Source organism: Lemur catta, chromosome 2, assembly GCF_020740605.2.
Source record: "Lemur catta isolate mLemCat1 chromosome 2, mLemCat1.pri, whole genome shotgun sequence".
Taxonomy (NCBI): Eukaryota; Metazoa; Chordata; class Mammalia; order Primates; family Lemuridae; genus Lemur; species Lemur catta.
In genome coordinates, this window is record NC_059129.1 from 124,976,427 (window position 1) to 124,995,413 (window position 18,987).

General features: G+C 39.5%; 1 long non-coding RNA gene across 1 annotated transcript; it reads right to left on the reverse strand.

Annotated features, from left to right (window-relative positions):
* Nucleotides 1-1,674: 1,674 nt before the first annotated feature.
* LOC123632249 lies at nt 1,675-18,609 on the reverse strand. Its single transcript, XR_006733311.1, has 3 exons — nt 18,572-18,609; nt 3,424-3,576; nt 1,675-2,117 (listed from the first exon to the last, which is right to left on the reverse strand). It is a non-coding gene; the product is annotated as an uncharacterized LOC123632249 (long non-coding RNA).
* Nucleotides 18,610-18,987: the final 378 nt, after the last annotated feature.

Sequence of the window (18,987 nt, forward strand, 5' to 3'; positions counted from 1 at the left end):
CTGGGGGACAGGAGCAAAGCAAGACAAACGGGCCTGAGAGAGAGAGCACCTCCAGAAAAAATCTAGTAGACAGAAAATGGTTTTTCCCCCCTGATATACAGAAGCTCATTTTTTACAATATGGACCAGTGACAATCTCTCATCACCTACTCTGACCACCCTCAGTTGTTATGAGGCACAGAGGAACTGCTGCTCTCTAGGGGAAAAAAATGCTTTGAAATTTACGAAGCACTATATAAACATCAGGAACAGTATAAGAGTGCGCTGCTTCCTCAAGAAATCTTCGTTGAGTCCCTGTGTGTTAGGCAGTGGCTAGAGACAAAGTAATGTGCAAAGCTGGTTCTATCCCTACCATCGTGAGTCTCCCAGTCCAGTAGACCATGCCTAATGTTTTAAAATTATATACGATATGATTTGCCTAATTAAAATATATACTTCAGTGCTTTTTAATAGATTCAGTGTCATCCAAACATCACCATAATCAATTTTAGGACATTTTAATCACTGCCCCGCCCCTGCCAAAAAAAACCAGTTCTCTTTAGTACTTACTCTCCTCCCTTTAACCCTTTACTAGCCATTTGCAACCACTCCTGTGTCTTTATAGATTTGCCCATTCTAGACATTTTGTATCAGTGAAATCATACAATATATAATCTTTTGTGACTGGCTTCTTTCACGTAGTGAAATGTTTTCTCTAGCATGGACCACAGTACTTCGATTCCTTTTTATGGCTGAATAATATCCCATGTATGGATATGCCACATTTTGTTCATCCACTCATCAGTTGATAGACATTTGGTTTTCCACTTTTTAGCTATTACACGTAATGCTGCTATAAGCATTAATGTACAAGTTTTTGGGTAGACATATGTTTTTATTTCTCTTGGGTATATACCTAGGAGTGGAATTCTGTTTAACCTTCTAAGGAAGTGCCAGACTGTTTTGCCTGCTCCATTTTATGTTCCCATCAGCAATGCATGAAGGTTCCAGTTTCTCCACAACCTCAACACCAGTTGTTGTTATCTTTTTTATTATAGCCATTCTAGTGGGTGTGTTATCTCATTGTGGGTTTGGTTTGCATTTCCCTCATAGCTAGTGATAATGAGCATCTTTTCATGTGCCTATTGGCCACTTGTTTATATTCTTTGGAAAAAGATAACATTGGAGAAATGCCTGTTCAGATTCTTTGCCCACTTGTAATTGGATTATTGTCTTTTTATTATTCAGGTGTAATAGTTTAAATATTCTAGATACAAGTCCCTAGTGTATTACATTTCTTTTTTTATTTCCAAAATACCCTATTCCGCTTTTATACTAACAAATTTTAACAGAAATTATTTAAAATTATAAAACATAAGAAGAGAATACACTAACTTATTATAAAGATGTGATATATAAAGATGTAATAAAAGTAAGCCATTAAAAATTGTTCTCTAGGTTTTTGAAAGACTATGAAATCTCAGAAAAAAACCTAATATCTAAAAGACTTTTGCAAAATATTATTTTTCTACTGTATTAGTTCTCACACTTAAGGACATCAGAATTGGAAAACATACTTTCCAAAAATTAAAAAGAACTCCATACTTTAAATATTTATATAAAGAAAAGACCTTAAATGGTATTGTGACAATAACACAAAGTATTTTGTTAATGAAGCTATGGAGAACAGGGTAGGTACACATTTATTAAGTTTGAAGAAAAAAATATTAAAGGTATGGAGGTTTATTTGCAAGTTGTCAGCATCAGCAAAATTACACAGTGAATTAGCCCACTGAACCCATTTATAGGAATCTAACCCTAAGATATATTGGCAAAAATATAGAATGCCTCACTGTGGTATTCTTTTAACAGCAAATGTCCTCTTCCTCGTCCACTCTAGTCTCCTCTTTCTCATCTGGTCTCTTCTATTCCTCCTCCAGGCTTGTCTCCTCTTCCTTGTCCAGTCTCGTCTGCCTAGTATATTACATTTCCTTACTAGTTGCTTTAACAACTGTTGTGGTTTTGCATTTTTCTTTATTCATTCTTCTCATCCTTTAGACTATCTTCTTGGCTTGAAAAGAAATATGGTTTAACCATATGAACTAAGGAGAGCCAGGGTATTTTTGTAAATTTGTGATCCTGGGGAAATACGAATTTGTGATAAAAATGATTTCACTGCTCTAGGTGCGGAATTTAAACTCTATACATAACCAGAACATGGAATAAACAGGATTCGTGGGTGTATCCATAAAAGCAACTTAATTTCTAGTCTCCTGCTGTCCCCTTGAAGAATTTGTTTAGTGAGGATAGTTCTTCCTCTTCCACTGAATGACAACTCAAGCAGTCCCATAAACTTTTTCTTATCTGTCTGGTAATAGAAATCATACTGCTCTCAATTCAGTAATTTAAGTACTGCCCCCTTCCCCAGCAGGGGCCTTCTGTGGGCAGATGTACGGTCAGGGAGCTTTGTTCCTACCCCACCCCTCTCCCCCAGCCAGCTTTCTAGCCACAGTAAAGGGAAGGAGTGGAGGGGGACAAGGAGTGTGTCCTGGACTCACACTCTGGTGAAATGGCATCACACCCTCTGGGCTTGGTAGGCATTTGAAGCTGACTCTTTCATGAACACTTTCATGTTCCTTCACTGGAAGTGTTGGGCCACACTTCCTGACACACAGGCAATGAATTTTCACTGACTGCTTATTTTACCCCAACTTTCATTTTCCTTCCATCCTCTCCACACACACTCTCACCATTGGGGCCCTATCAACCCTTCACTGAGACCTTTTAGGAAGAATCACTTTTAAAATGTCCTCGGGCCAACCACCCTACTGTGGATTCCACACAGGGTCTCTGAGACTCACACACCTTTAAAAAGCTCATGGTTGGGAGACAGGACAGTGACCTCCCAGCCACAGCCGTCCCCTCTGCTGGCACAGGATGTTGTGCCTTCCTCAGGTGGGAGTGGGGCATCTGTCTGCTGTTGGCCAGGTGCATCCCCCAAGCTCTCTGAGAGGCCTGGTGAAGCCCTCACTCAGCTTGGGGTCAGCTGCCAGTGTCCCCACCCATTGCGGGGGAGAGGGTGGGACTCAGTGCAGCCCTGTCCAAACAAATCCTCCTTGAAGAGCCCTCCTCATTCATGTGATAAAACACTTGTACCCCCTAAATCTATTGAAATAAAAAAAACATTTTTTTCAAAAAAAGCCCTCCTCAATCTTCAGTGACTTGACTCTTTTGTACCCTCTGTGAGTGAGCATCTCACCAGTCCTCAACTAATCATTTACTTTGAAATTTCCACATCGCAGTCTTCATAATTGATTTTGGTATCTGTTATCTATCATTTCTTGGTGCATCAGTCACAACTTCCCATTTAACATTCCATCATGTAAGATAGAAAAGAAAAAAATATCACACCAACTTATTCCAAGAAGAATTTAATGCCACTTACTGAAGTCCGTGGTTGGGCTCTGCCCCATGACTGACTTCATCTCTGCTCAATAGCCATCAAGACCTGAGAGAGAAGAAAGGAGCTCTGGGGGCCTGAGCCACATATGTGTGTAAGAGCCTGACAGCACTCCCCATCCCCAGTTTCCATTAACACCTGAAGAGAGAATAAAGGGAAATCCTGTTAAATCAATTCCAAAACCAAAGTTGTAGAAGTTTATACACACACACACACACACACACACACACACACACACACATATACACACAGATTTTGGAGTGTGTGTGTGTATAAACACTCCAAAAACAAGTGGAAAGTAAAGTACAGACAGTATATATTCCCAATTTCTTAATATATAGTGCAAATTGTTCCTGTATTAAAAGTCTAATGGTTGATACATTTTTTTTAGTGTTATCTTCCCCACGATAGGGGAAAAAGCAACAAATTATCATGATGTCAAAAAGATGCAACAGGCCCTGTAGGGTGTAGCATGTAACATTCTTCTGCCCATGAAATACTGCGGTTTATATGCAGAATTAGCCAAGTGGTAGAAACCTCTGGCCAGCCAGGCTGGAGACCAATAAACCAAAAAGAGACTTTTCTAGTTTTAATAGACACGAATGGGCAAGTGGTAATTTTCCACCCAATTAAAAATAACACTGGTCTTTGATTAGCCAGAGAGATCTTAAAATGCCAATCTGACTGTGTCCCTCCCAGCTCAAAACCTGCAAAGCTTTTGCATTACCTTTAGGATTATCCTTAATGAGGCCCACAAGCCCAGTTTCCTGCCTCCACCCCTCCTCGACTGCACCGTCCCCCCCCCACCCCCACCCAGCCGTGTGGTGCTGGCCAGACCAACTCGGTGTTTTCTTCATTCTTCCTCCTCCTCTCTCTCTTCTTTAAGTTGGCTTTTCAGATTTTGGTTCAAATGTCACTTCCTTGACAAAACATGCCCTCACTTCCCACACTAGATCAAGCCTTCCTATTACAGAATACTGAACTTCTTCTTGAACACATGAGAATTTGTATTTCTATATTTATATAATTTTTTAATTATCTATATGAGTCAGGGCCCTGAAAGGAAACAAATCAATTCAGATGACTCAATTAAGAGAATTTATTGAAGACACAAAAAACAAAACTTCTGAGGTACCCAGGAACTGGCAATACCAGGACACCTTTGCCACCCCTTGGGTTGATGGGGTACAAGGGAGCACCCCTAGATTCCCCTAAAGGCTGGAACACTCATCCACTAGCAGCTGGGAGTGCTAAGGCCAACAAGTCTCAGCCAAATCCTTTAAGGGTGTTCTCGACTAGAACTTCCTCACCCAAAGGCATGTCCCCTTCCCCAGGGGTTGGCCTCATGCAATGGTCTATGTGAACATATAGAGGTCCAGCTCATGGGAGGTGGTGGTGCAGGCCTGTTGTCCCAGCTACTTGGGAGGCTGAGGCAGAATGATCACTTGAGTCCAGGAGTTTGAGACTGTAGTGCACTATGATCCCACCTGTGAATAGCCATTGTACTCCAGCCTGGGCAACATAGCAAGACTCCCTTCTCTAAAACAAATGAGTCCAGCTCATTTGCCCCAAGTTGGAACAACTAATTGCACAGCCATCCCAGCCCACTCTGCCCAGTCCTGGTTCCCTGAACACTCCCTCGCCCCAGGGGTCATCCTAAGAACACTCCCCAGCAAACCTCCCACAGGCCCAGTATCACAGTCTGCTCCCCACAGAACCTCGCCTGGAGAAAGGGCCCAGGGGAAGAAAGTGTCACCCAAGTCTGGGAAAAGGAGCACTTTGAGCATGAAGGGAGAGGGGAGGAAATATCACAGCCTCTCACCTCCCACCTTTCTATCTCCTGCCGGGCCCTTCCACTGGTGGCTGGATGATGTAATCCCCTGGGATCAGCCTCCTCGGGTAGACCAGAGCAGAGAATAGATGTGGTGGGGAGAGGGGGGCAGAGACAAAAATAGAATTAACCAGAACAGTCCACACATTTTGCCTCTTAGCATCTATTCTTTCTCTTCCCTCAGAAAAAGAAACTTAGACACCCAACATCTGGGAAATATCCTAAGTTACTGTCAGCCACAAGGCAATGTCAGTTCAGTCATGTTCTGAGCAGGACCTAAATTGTGATGCTAACTACCTTCAGTACTTCACATAGGGTAGCAGGAAAGTGGAAAGATTAAAAAAATCAATTAGTGTAAGTTATATGCCCACCTTTATAATTAGTCATGGGGCCAAAGCCGATAATCACAACTCCTTTCCTCTGCTACCTACAACAGCAAAATTTCCCCTAAGTAATCTGCCAATACATACAGTGGCTAAGGGAGCCCCAAATAACCAAGAGGGCAGTCTTAGCTTCCAATAGAACCATGACTCTGTTCTCTAGCAGAAGGCGCTTTCCTTCTTTGTTAACAAGGACTTTCAATCAAAAGCCAGCTGACAAGGGAAACTGAGGAATGCTGCCTTCTCAAGCTTGACATATTGAGGGGGACAGGGGAGAGACAGTATGTAGAAAACAACCAGTACAATGAGAAGAAAGAGAAGAAGTGGCTGCCACTAGAGAAAGCGGGAGTCAGGCGAAGGGGCTTGCTAACTATCTAAGATGTGGAAGAGAGCATAGATGAGTTGTGAATATAATGAGATAAAATAATTATACCACCTGGCAGAAGATCTGGTAGAGATATCCAACAGACCATTGGAAATAAGAGCATCATACTCAAGTATGAGGAACAGGATAGAGAATGTGCTTGAGAGACATATTTATGGAGGTCATAAGTGAAGCTCAGGAAGTAGATGAGACTTAGATTCAACAAAGATTTCTTAACCACTCTCCTGGGTACTTCCATACGATTGTCTTCATTTTCAGGACAATGTTGTGTGACAAGTAGGATTGTCTCCATTTTTGAGATAAGGAAATAGAAAGATTGACTTTCTTAAAATTGCACAGTGGCAAGGAACCTGAGTCTCCAGGGATCACCAAGGGAGAGAGAATAGATGGGAAGTTGTATTTCTGAGCATCTCTTACGTGCCAGGGGACTGTGCTAGGCATTTTGTGCATGTTATCTCACTTAATCCTCATGTAATTGAAGTTCGGTTTTACTGTACCCACTTTATAGAGTAGGTAACCGAGAGGCTCAGTAAAGTTAAGGACCTTGCCCATGATCACAAAGTTAGGAAGCGTTACAGTCAGGGTTTGAAGATCCCTAACTGTTCAACTATACCACGCTACAGGGGGAACCAGAATATAATTAAATGGGGACGAGGGAAGATGCAGAAAAAGGAATAGAAAAGGGTTGCTCAAAGAAGTCTGAGAAGATCCAGAATAGCCTAGTGTCTTAGATGACAAGGAAAGAGAGTTTTTCACTGGGAGAGGACATGATCATGGAAAACACAGTGGGTTCTAGTTCCAGAACTGCTACAAATTGGCTGGGAGACCCTGCCCCAATCACTTAGCTTATCTGGGCCTCTATTTTCTCATGATGAAAAGCTAGAGTTTTCTCCTCTACCTACTAGGTATTTGTACATTCATTGTCACTTCACTCCTCCATCTCAAAGCAGAACCCCAGTTCTATCCAAGATGTTCTATTCACCTGTGCTTAGGAGTCCATCTGTTCCTGTATCCTCCAAGACCTTGCACCAAATATTGCCCCCTTTTTTGTATCTTCAATTTTTCTTTCTCTATTTGCCACTCAACATTTAAAATACACTCAAATCTTTCTCACTGAAAAGACTAAAACTCTTCTCTTCATCCTGGTTCCCTATTTAACTACCCACAACCCTTTCTTTCTCCTTTCCTTCATGGTCAAGCTTCCATAATAGAATAGACTGCATTATAGGTTTCTGGGTCCACAACCATCCTCTACAATCTGCTTTCTCACCCATCCTTCCTTTGCAATGTTCCTCCTGATGCTCCAGGGCCTTGCTGCTTGCCTTGGCCCTTGGATGTACGCTGCACATTACTGATTGCTTCCACTTTCGTGAAACTTCCTCCCAAGGTTTCTGCCATGCTCCTCATATTTAGTCACTCTACGTGATACTTTCAAAACTTTGGGAGCTCAAAGCTATAAACATAGTCTCCAGAAAATGCACATAGACCAGAAATGTGGCTTTTACTTTCCTGGACATCTAAAGTCAACATATAGATCCTCTAGAAATTGATGTCCCTCAGTTCTTATAGGCAACCTGAGCAACTCAGCCATGCCTATGATGTTATCTATTGCTTAATTACTGATAATGCCCAAATCTATATCTTCAAACAGGGTTCACAACTCAGTTCTTACCACTCAACCAGCTGTGTAGCCTTGGGAAAAGTGGTTCACCGGCTCATATCTCAGTTCCTCATCTATAAAATGGAAACCATAATGAGATAATCCTTACATGAGTTACAACATGTAAAGTGCTTATGTTAGAGTAGGAGATTAGGAGACAGGGCTGAGACTGAATGCAGGGCCTTGCAGAGTGGGTGCAGGTGCTAAAGTAAACGACCTTCAAGCAAAAGCTATCTAGAGGGGCTGATAACTGCAGGCAAGAACTGGCTTCAATGGGCTTGTCAGCTACCTCTGCTATCTTACATGAACTTTTGCTAAATATTGTAGCATTTGCATTGTGGTTTTAAAATTTCTCCAGCCTTTAAATTGCCATGACAGTTCCAAAACAAACATATTAAGTATGAAAATGGGAGGGAACCCAATTTTAGGAATTACTATCCAAATTCTTAGTAAAAGCCAACCCCTTAGTCTTGAATATTCCTCCCATCAATTATTAAGACTTCAAAAGACCAAAAAGCAGATCGTCCTGGTGCAGCTGCTCTTTTTGAGCTCACCTACTCTCTCTCTTGAGAGCACATTCTTGCTTTCTATCAATAAAAAGCTGCTGCTTACGTGGTATGTCCTGAAATTCTTTTCCCGAGGATCACCAAGAACCTCCACTCAGAGGATGGTAACTAATACTTAGGCATCACACGGTACATAGTTGGTTAGTATTTAATAAATGTTTGTTATATAGCTAGGTATCTCCTTCTGCCTCTCCCCCTTCCCCTCCCCCTTTCTTTCTTCTTCCCCATCCTCCCTCCTTCTCTCTCTGTCCCAATTCAATGTATTCAACTGATAAAGGACATTTCAATCCAAAATTCCCACAGACGTGTCCAAAACTGAGTTCATCTACTCCATCCACCCTTCCTTCTGCATTTCCTATACCTGAACCAATCCTCACAGCACACCACAGAGTCTTTGCTCCAGAATGATGGCCTAAATTCTTGCCTACAAATAAGCCACCCAAATCATGTTCCTCTGTTTTGTCTATTAAGGTATCACAGGAGTCTATTAACCTTACTGAAATCACGTTGCCATTTTTCTATTCTACAAGTAACCATCTCAAAAAGGAACTAAGGATCTGTGATCCAAAGACAGAAAATAGCTATAGAAAATGAGATGCAGCAAATAAATATCCTTTAGAATCTACACCAGAGCAGTTAGAAATAAATGCTCTACAGTTATTCAACTATAATACATAATGTTTACAAAGAACAAGTACAAAGAGAAAAGGAAACTTGATTCAGAACGAGGGCAATAACATTTCTCTTGGCGAACTGTACCAACACCATATTGAGAAGGAATTAGAAGTGCCAGGATTGTACTAGTAGTATATATTCTTTTTAGTTTGTTGTTTTCATATTTATGTTTTGGTTAACTGTTTAGTAAACTGTATGTGGTTCATTCCATAGTATGGATTACTCCCTGCAGAGCTGTTTTCAGAGACTCAGTAGCCTTTTGAAAATTCAGCTGGCCTTTGTCAATTGACGATATAAGAAACAGCTCATAAATTCGTTATATTGTTTACTGTGAATATTCGCTTCAGAAATTCCTTTTGAAACTGACAGCAGGAACATCATTGCTTCCCAGAAGAAACAAGTACTTTTTTCTCTCATGATTAATTAAAATTTAAAAATAACCATAGTTTTCTTTTTACTTTGGTTTCTGTAACAAATTTGGTTTCTGAGACAAATTCATTATATTATAGTGTCTGGATGGCCCTCCGATGGGATGTATGTGTTCTATTTGCACACAATACCACCACCACCTTGACTATTAACCTTCTATTCCCTTTTTTTTTTTTTTTTTTGAGACAGTCTCACTTTGCCACCTGGTCTAGAGTGCAGTGGCATCAGCCTAGCTCACAGCAACCTCAAATTCCTGGGCCCAAGGAATCCTTCTGCCTTAGTCTCCTGAGTAGCTGGGACTACAGGCATGCACCACCACAGCCGACTAATTTTTCTATTTTTAGTAAAGACAGGGTCTCACATTTGCTCAGGATGGTCTCAAACTCCTGACCTCAAGCAATCCTCCCGCCTTGGCCTCCCAGAGTGCTAGGATTATAGGCATGAGCCACCGCGCCTGGCCTTAACCTTCTATTCTATTTTCCATGGCCATGCTCTTTAAAAATTTTGTATATATTTTTTTTTTTTTTTTTTTTTGAGACAGAGTCTCACTTTCTTGCCCGGGCTAGAGTGAGTGCCGTGGCATCAGCCTAGCTCACAGCAACCTCAGACTCCTGGGCTTAAGCGATCCTACTGCCTCAGCCTCCCGAGTAGCTGGGACTACAGGCATGAGCCACCATGCCCGGCTAATTTTTTTTTTTGTATATATATTTTTAGTTGGCCAGATAATTTCTTTCTATTTTTAGTAGAGACGGGGGTCTCACTCTTGCTCAGGCTGGTCTCGAACTCCTGACCTCGAGCGATCCACCCGCCTCGGCCTCCCAGAGCTAGGATTACAGGCGTGAGCCACCGCGCCCGGCCTGTATATATTTTTTATATACGTATCTGGTGAACTGCCTCAAATCCTTGGTGAAAAAGGTGAGGTGTGCATTAAATTTAATTTTTTGCTGAATTATTTACTATGGGTGCCATCATTCTCCATCCCCTCTTATTGTTTTTAATGTTCTGAGGTTGCAAACATTGTTTATGCATTATCCAGGGGAGGCAGCTGAATCCATTAAGCCCACCTAACAGATACAGTGACCACCCTATTGCCCAGACTGGACAGACTAAGCAAATCCCTGAATCCTGCCTGCATCATCTGGGTGTGCCAAATCATTTTATCCAAACAGGAGGCCCCTCTCTCCCAGCGTCAATGCTCCAAATACAGTTTGAAAGGATGATGAGGTGGGCCAGACAAATTTATTATTCCACAAACTCCTATTATCTTCCTTCTCCAATTTCCTTCATTCCTCATTTCCAGACTCCTCATTCTGAACCTCTCTTTCTTCCCTCTTTTGGTCATTTAATTATTTCATTCTTTATCCTAAGAAACAAGCAGTGGGGAAAACATTGCCAAACATTAGGCTATTAAAATTATGTGCCTGAGACAGGAAAAAAATTCAAGACCAATGCCCTGTAGTTAAAATACAAAATTAAGGAAATTCCTTTCTTATTTTGCAAAGTCTAGAAAAAAAGTTTCTTCTAGAATTATCTGTAGAGATTATATTTCCTACCTATAGTAAATTTTCTAATAGTAATTTTCTTATTGAAAATGAGGACCTAAGCAAGGCATAAAAAATTGTATTTCTCAGTTATTCTAAGTTTGGTTTCCTTGCTTTACTCTTGATTTTCATTTTCAACCACCAGTTAAACCTAATATTTGTATGTAACATTCCTCAAGAAAGTATGTACATACAAGTAAGATACCATGTTCTTACTCATTAAATCTCCAGAAGAAAAATCTATACTGAGAGAAAAAATGCTTTCAGATATGTATAATCCTTTCCTTCCATTTCTCATATCTCATGAAAGTAGATAATTGTAATTATAGCTATTTGTTTTGAAAAGTGCAAAATACTAGATTTTAAATTACCATACTTCAACAAATAAAACCTAGTAAGGGAACACTGTCAGTAACAGAAAATTCATCATCTTGTGCAGGTAATTGATTATTTGTAATATTGCCCATCTCCAAGGATCAAACCCAGAGAGATTTTTCATTAATTTGAGAAACTGGAGCATTTTCAGAAATTTCCACAATCTGTGAAGACGATACAGACGAAGCCTCAGAAACCCTAACTTGCTTCTTCTTGAGCCCTGCAAGGAGGCCTTACTAAGGTAAAGGTCACATCTTTTGATAAATTTGGAAAAGTTGACTATTTGGGTATTCTTTTTTCTTGAAGAGGGACTCCAAATTGCATAAGCTTCAGGCTGAATGAAACCTGGATCTATGCCTCATCTCAGTGAAAAGCAATTCAGTAGTTTATTTTTCTCCCAAGTAAGACTATAACTACAGCATACAGCTCTCTTATATAAAATACTGTTTTAGTTGCATAAGCTGAAGAAAAAATGTATGTCTATTTGTGTCATTTATATAATGCTATTATTAAGGTAATATGGAAGATATAGAAGAATGTGGGAGCCATCTGGATATGGTTCACCAGGGGCATTTTGTGCTCACTTCCTCCACTAAGAACAACTGAAATAGCAAGTAGATAATCACACTTTGAATAGATCATTCAAGAGAGAACACTGGAATTCAACAGAAAGGTGATAGGTGATATCTAAAGCAAGGAAGCAAAAGGAAGTGAGGCAGCCTGCTCAGCTGGGATCGGCTGGGGCCAAGAGAGAACCCAAATATTGGGAAAGGGAAAGTGACAGAACCTCAGGGATCCACATTCTCACCTTCTCACCGTGGACTCCTGCAATCTTAGCCACAGGAGAGCCCCTCGACCCTTGAGAGCCCTGGAACTAACATAAGGAGCTGCTGGGAGACCGTATGATGGCACCGCCCCAGGGAAGAAGCTCGTGCTGGGCCCCTCACATTCCCCGAGACCTTAGAAGCCACAGCAAGGTGCCATTTTAGAACTCTGCCCGCAACAGACAGCGCACCGTCCCGAAGCCCAGTGGTGCAGGGGCTGAGGCACAAGAGAGAAAACATCTGCTGCCCCCGGGGTTAGGTATAAGCGACTTCAGTCTGTCACACCCAGGGCAGAGGGTGTCATTTATTTATTTATTTATTTATTTATTTTTCCCATTGTTTTAGATGAGTTCAGGGTGTCATTTTAGAGCCCTGTCCCCAACAGACTGTACACCGTCCTGGAACCCAGCAGTGCTGGAATTGAGGCCCAAGAGAAGAGCTAGCTGCTGATCCAAGGGCTTAGGCACAAGTGACCACAGGGTATCACACCCAGGACTGAGGTCCAAGTACTGCTGGGGCTGAGGTCCAAGTGGCATGTGCGCTGCAGCCCCCCACCTGCCAGCATGGGCTACTATCACTGAATGTGCCCCCACCCCTAGTGTCAGGGCAGCAGGGTGGCCACTGCTGCTTCCCAGCAGAGCATTCTGCTGGTGGCCTAGGGACTGCCCTGCCCCTGCTCCTGCCTACCAATAGCTAGCACCTGGCTTTATCCCTCTCCCCATGCTAGAACAGATAGTCTGGAGGCCAGGGATTGCCCAGCCCAGTCCACTACTGTTGGCACATAAACACTCCTCCCAGGAGATTGCAGTTAGGCCTACCCACCCAGCTGCTACCACCACAACTGTCACCTATGTACATACATCACCTGCAGGCCTGGAGACTGATCTACCCAGCTCATTGCAGCCAGCACCAATGCCAGAACACACTGCTTGGGACCCAGAGGGTTATCCTGCCACTGTGACTGCTATCACTCCCATCACACCAGCTACCCAGGGGCCTAAGAACCTGCCAACCTGTCTGGCTCATGGCTGCAACTACCAGCATCTGAGTAAGCCCCCTGGAGTCCCAAGAATCAGCCTGCTTGTATCCCTTAACACCAGTGCCAGTGTACACCACCCTGGGGCCCAAAGACAGACATGATCAGACCACAGATACCACCACTGAAATACAAAGAACTGGTCTCTCCAGCAGAACTGTGCCACAGCTTCCACTAATAACTACACCCTAAGCCACCAAGGAAATCTCAGATACCACTGACACTGTTTGCTGCCAAACAAATCATACAGAGATACATTATTGCATGGATCCAGAATCAAAGCCAAAGTGCCCCACCCAACCAACACCATAGATTCATCCTCAGGAAAAAGTCCTCCTCTACAACAGCAAATTCAAAAAACTGGAAGAAGCAACTATTACACAAGATGTGTAGATATCAATGTAAGGACACAGAAAGAAAAAGCAAGGAAATATGACACCTCCAAAGGAACACAATAACTACACAGCAACCAATCCCAATCAAAAATAAATTCATGAAATCCCAGAAAAAGAATTCAAATTATTGATTCTAAAGAAGCTCAGTGAGATAGAAGAGAATTCCAAAAAAACAATACAAAGAAATCAGAAAAACAATTTAGGATGTGAATGAGAAATTTACCAAAGAGATAGATACCATAAAAAAGAACCAAACAAAAATTCTGGGACAGAAGAAGTCATTGAATAAACTACAAAATATATTTGAAAGCTTCAGAAATAAACTAGGTCAAGCAGAAGAAATCATCTCAGAACTTGAAGACAGGTTTTTTGAAATAACCCAGTCAGATAAAAATTTTTAGAAAGAATAAAAAAGAATGAACAAAACCTTCATGATATATAGGACCCCTTAAAGCAACCAAATATACAAATTATCAGTATTCCAGAAGGTGAAGAGAAAACAAAAAGGTTTGAAAACCTACTTAAGAAAATAATAGATGAAAAATTTCTAAGTCTAGCAAGCTATTTAGACATCCAGATACAGGAGGCCCAGGGATTCCCAGACAGACACAGTTCAGAAAGGGTTTCTCCATGGCACATTATAGTCAAACTGTCTAAAGTCACTGACAGACAGACCAGATGCAAGAGAAAAGTATCTAGTCACGAATAAAGGAAGCCTCATCAGAATAACAGTGGATTTTTCAGCAGAAACCTTACAAGCCAAGAGGAAATAGGATGATACATTCAAAGTGCCAGAAGAAAATACTGTCAGCCAAAAATACTATATTCAGCAAAATTATTTTTTATAAATAAAAGAGAAATAAAATCTTTCCCAGGCAAGCAAAAGCTGAGGGAATTCATCACCACTAGACAAGTTCCATAACAAATGCTCAAGGGAGTCCTAAACCTGGAAATGAAAGGATGACATTTACCATTATGAAAACACATGAAAGTGCAGAACACACAAAGCAAACACATAAATGAGAAAGAGAAAGGATTCAAATGGTACCACAACAGATAACTGCCAAACCACAATGACAAACAATAAGAGAAAAGAAAGAATATATAAAACAACCGGAAAATCATTAACAATATGATAGGAACAAAAACTCACATGTCAATAATAACCTTGAATATAAATGGATTAAATTCTCCATTTAAAAAATATAGGTATCTTTTTGGCTGAGTAGATTTAAAAAATGATCCAAGTATGCTGCCTAAAAGAAACATACTTTACCTGTAAAGACATGTATAGACTGAGAGTAAAGGGATGGAAAAAGATATTCCACATAAATGGAAACTAAAAGCAGGCAGGAATAGCTATTATACAATTATATCAAATAAAACAGACGTTAAGCTAAAAACAGTAAAAAAAAAAAGAAAGAAAGAAAAACCAAAGAGGTTGTTATATAATGATGAAGGGAACAATCTAGAAAGAGGAAATAATTATAAATATATATGCACCTAACATTGAAACACCCAGGTTCATAAAGCAATTATTACTAGATCTAAGGAGAGTAGTAGACTCCAAAACACTAACTGTGGGGGACTTTAACACCCCATTTTCAGCATTAAACTGATCATCTAGACAGAAAATCATCAAAGAAACATTGGATTTAAAATGGACTTCAGATCAAATGGATCTAACAGACATTTACAGAAATTAAATCTAATAAGTACAGATACACATTCTTCTGATCAGCTCATGGAACATTGTCCAGGAAAGACCATATGTTAGGCCACAAAAGAAGTCTCAACAAATTTAGAAAAATCAGAATCACATCAAGTATCTTCTCAGACCACAATGGAATAAAACTAGAAGTCAATGCCAAGATGAACTTCGGAAACTATACAAATACATGGAAATTAAATAATATGCTCCTGAACAACCACTGGCTCAATGAAGAAATTAAGATGGAAATCAAAAACTTTCTTGAAGCAAATGAAAATGGAAATACAACATACCAAATATGTGGAATACAGAAAAAGCAGTACTAAGAGGGAAGTTTATAGTAATAAACACCTACATAAAAAATTAGAAAGATTTTAAATAGACAATCTAATAATGCCCCTCAAGGAACTAGAAAAGCAAACCCCAAATTAGCAGAAGGAAAGACATAATAAAGATCAGAGCAGAACTAAATGAAATAGAGATTAAGAAAAACAAAGGATCAATTAAATGAAAAGTTGGTTCTTCAAAAAGATAAACAAAAGTAACAAACCACTAGCTAGGCTAACCAAGAAAAGGAGCAAGAAGACCTAAATAAACAAGATCAGAAATGAAAAAGGAGACATTGCAACTGATACCACAGAAATACAAAAGATCATCAGAGACTATTATGAACAAGTATACACTAGCAAACTGGGAAACTTAGAGGAAACGGATAAATTCCTGGACACATACAACCTACCAAGATTTAATCAGGAAGAAACAGAAAACCCAAACAGACCAGTAATGAGTAGCAAGATTGAATCAGTAATAAAAAGTTTCCCAGTGAAGAAAATCTCAAGACCAAATGTATTCACTGCTGAATTCTACCAAACTTATATAGAAGAACTAATACAAATCCTCCTCAAACTATTACTAAAAATTAAATACGAGAGAATTCTCCCTAACTCATTCCACAGGGCCAGCATTACCCTGATACCAAAACCAGACAAGGACGTGACAAAAAAAGAAAACTACAGGCCAATATCCCTGATGAACATAGATGCAAAATCCTCAATAAAATACTAGCAAACCAAATTCAACAGAACATTTACAAGATAATATACAATGATCAAGTGGGGTTTATGCCAGGGATACAAGGATGGTTCAGCATACACAAATCAATAATCATGATACATCACATCAACAAAATGAAGGGAAAAAACCATATGATCATCTTTATAGATGCAGAAAAAGCATTTGATAAAATTCAACATTCTTTCATGATAACAAGTCTCAACAAACTAGGAATAAAAGGAACATACCTTAAAATAATAAAGGCCATATATGACAAAGCCATAGCTAACATCATACTCAATGGGGAAAAGTTGAAAGCTTTTCTTCTAAGAACTAGAAGAAGACAAGGATGCCCCCTTTTACCACACTTACTCAACATAGTACTGGAAGTCCTAGCCAGAGAAATCAGTCAAGAGAAAGAAATAAAAGGCATCCAAATTTGAAAAGAAGTCACATTGTCCTTTGCTGCAGATGACATGATCTTATACAGAGTAAAACCTAAAGACTCTATCAAAAAACTCTTAAAGCCGATAAACAAATTCAGGAAAGTTGCAGGATACAAAATCAACATACGAAAATTAGTGTTTCTATACACCAATAATGAAATAGCTGAAAAAGAAATCAAGAAGGCAATTCTGAGCAAAAAGAATAATGCTGGAGGCACCACACTACCTGACTTCAAAATACATTGCAAGGCTATAGTAACCAAAACAGCATGGTATTAGTATAAAAATAAATGCAAGGACCAGTGGAACAGAATAGAGAACCCAGAAATAAATCCACCTATTTACAGCCAACTGATTTTTGACAAAGGCACTAAGAACATACATTGGGGAAAGGACACCCTCTTTAATAAATGGTGGTGGAGAAATTGGATCTCCATATGCGTAGGAATTAAACTGGACTCCTCTCTCTCACCATATACAAAAATCAACTCAAGATGGATGAAAGACTTAAATGTAAGACCCAAAACTATAAAATTACTAGAAAAAAAATTAAAAAACACTTCAGGACATTGTTATAGGCAAAAATTTTGTGGCTAAGACTTCAAAAGTATGGAGAAGTATTATAAAACATAAATAGACAAATGAGACTACATGGAACTGAAAAGCTTCTGCACAGCAAAGGAAACAATCAACAGGGGGAAGAGACAACCTACAGAAAGAAAGATAAAATATTTGCAGACTATATATCTATCTTGCAATGGACAAATATTCAGAATATACAAGAAACTCAACAATTAAAAAAACAAATAATCCCATTAAAAAGTAGTCAAAAGGACATGAATAAACAATTCTCAAAACAATACATACAAATGGCTGACAGGTATATGAAAAAATGCTCAACATCAGTAATCATCAAGGAAATGCAAATCAAAACCACAATGAGATATCATCTTACCCAAGTTAGAATGGCTATTACTCAAAAGACAAAATATGACAGATGCTGGCAAGGATGTGGAGAAAGGGGACTCTTACACACTATTGGTAGGAATATAAATTAGTACAACAAATACGGAAAGCAGTATGGAGGGTCCTCAAAAAACTAAAAGTAGAACTACCATACAATCCAGAAATCCCACTACTGGGTATCTATCCAAGGGAAAAGATATCAGTATATCAGAGAGATACCTACATTCGCATGTTTATTGTAGCACTATTCACAATAGTGAAGATATGGAATCAACCTAAGTGCCCATCAACAGATGAATGGATAAAGAAATCATGGTATACACACATAGTGGAATACTATTTGAACATAAAAATAAGAATGAAATCGTGTCATTTGCAACAACACGGATTGAACTCAAGGTCATTAAGTGAAATAACCCAGGCACAGAAAAACAAATATCACATATTCTCACTCATATGTGGGAGCTAAAAAAGTTGATCTCATAAAGGTAGAGAGTAGAATGATAGACACTAGAGGCTGGGAAAGAGGGGTGGCTGGGAGTGGGGAATGAAGAGATTTAGGTTAATGGGTACAAACATATAGTTAGATAAGTTCTATCATTTAACAGCAGAGCAGAGTGACTATAGTTAAAAGCAATGTATTTTACATTTCAAAGTAGCTAGAAGAGAGAACTTAAATTGTTCTCAACACATAGAAATGGTAAATACTCAAAGTGATGGATATCTCAGAAACCTGACTTGATCATTACACATTCTATGCATGTAACAAAATATCACCTGCACCCCATAAATATGTAAAATATTATGTACCAATAAACAATAATTAAAAAAATAAAGTAATATGGGGCCAAGTGCAGTACCTGTAATCCCAGCACTTTGGGAGGCCAAGTGGGAGGGTTGCTTGAGGCCAGGAGCTCAAGATCAGCCTGGGTAACACAGTGAAACCCCATCTCTTAAAAAAAAAAAAAAAAAGAAAAGAAAAGAAAATATAATCTGGTAAAATGGCTTTTTATATATTCAAATAAATCCTACCATAATTTCAATAATTAGCTTTTAACTTCTGTTAATAATTTAGCCATAATTAACATTACCTAATAAACTAGGGGAATTGGCAATAATTTAATATGCAATCAATCTGGTCATAGACATGGCCCATATTTTTAAAGGCACAATATATCTATGTTATGCCTCTAAAGAGTTGATATAATGCCCCCAGCATCTCTGCTTTCAGAACAAAGTATATTTTAACAAACCATCAATATATTAACACTATAAA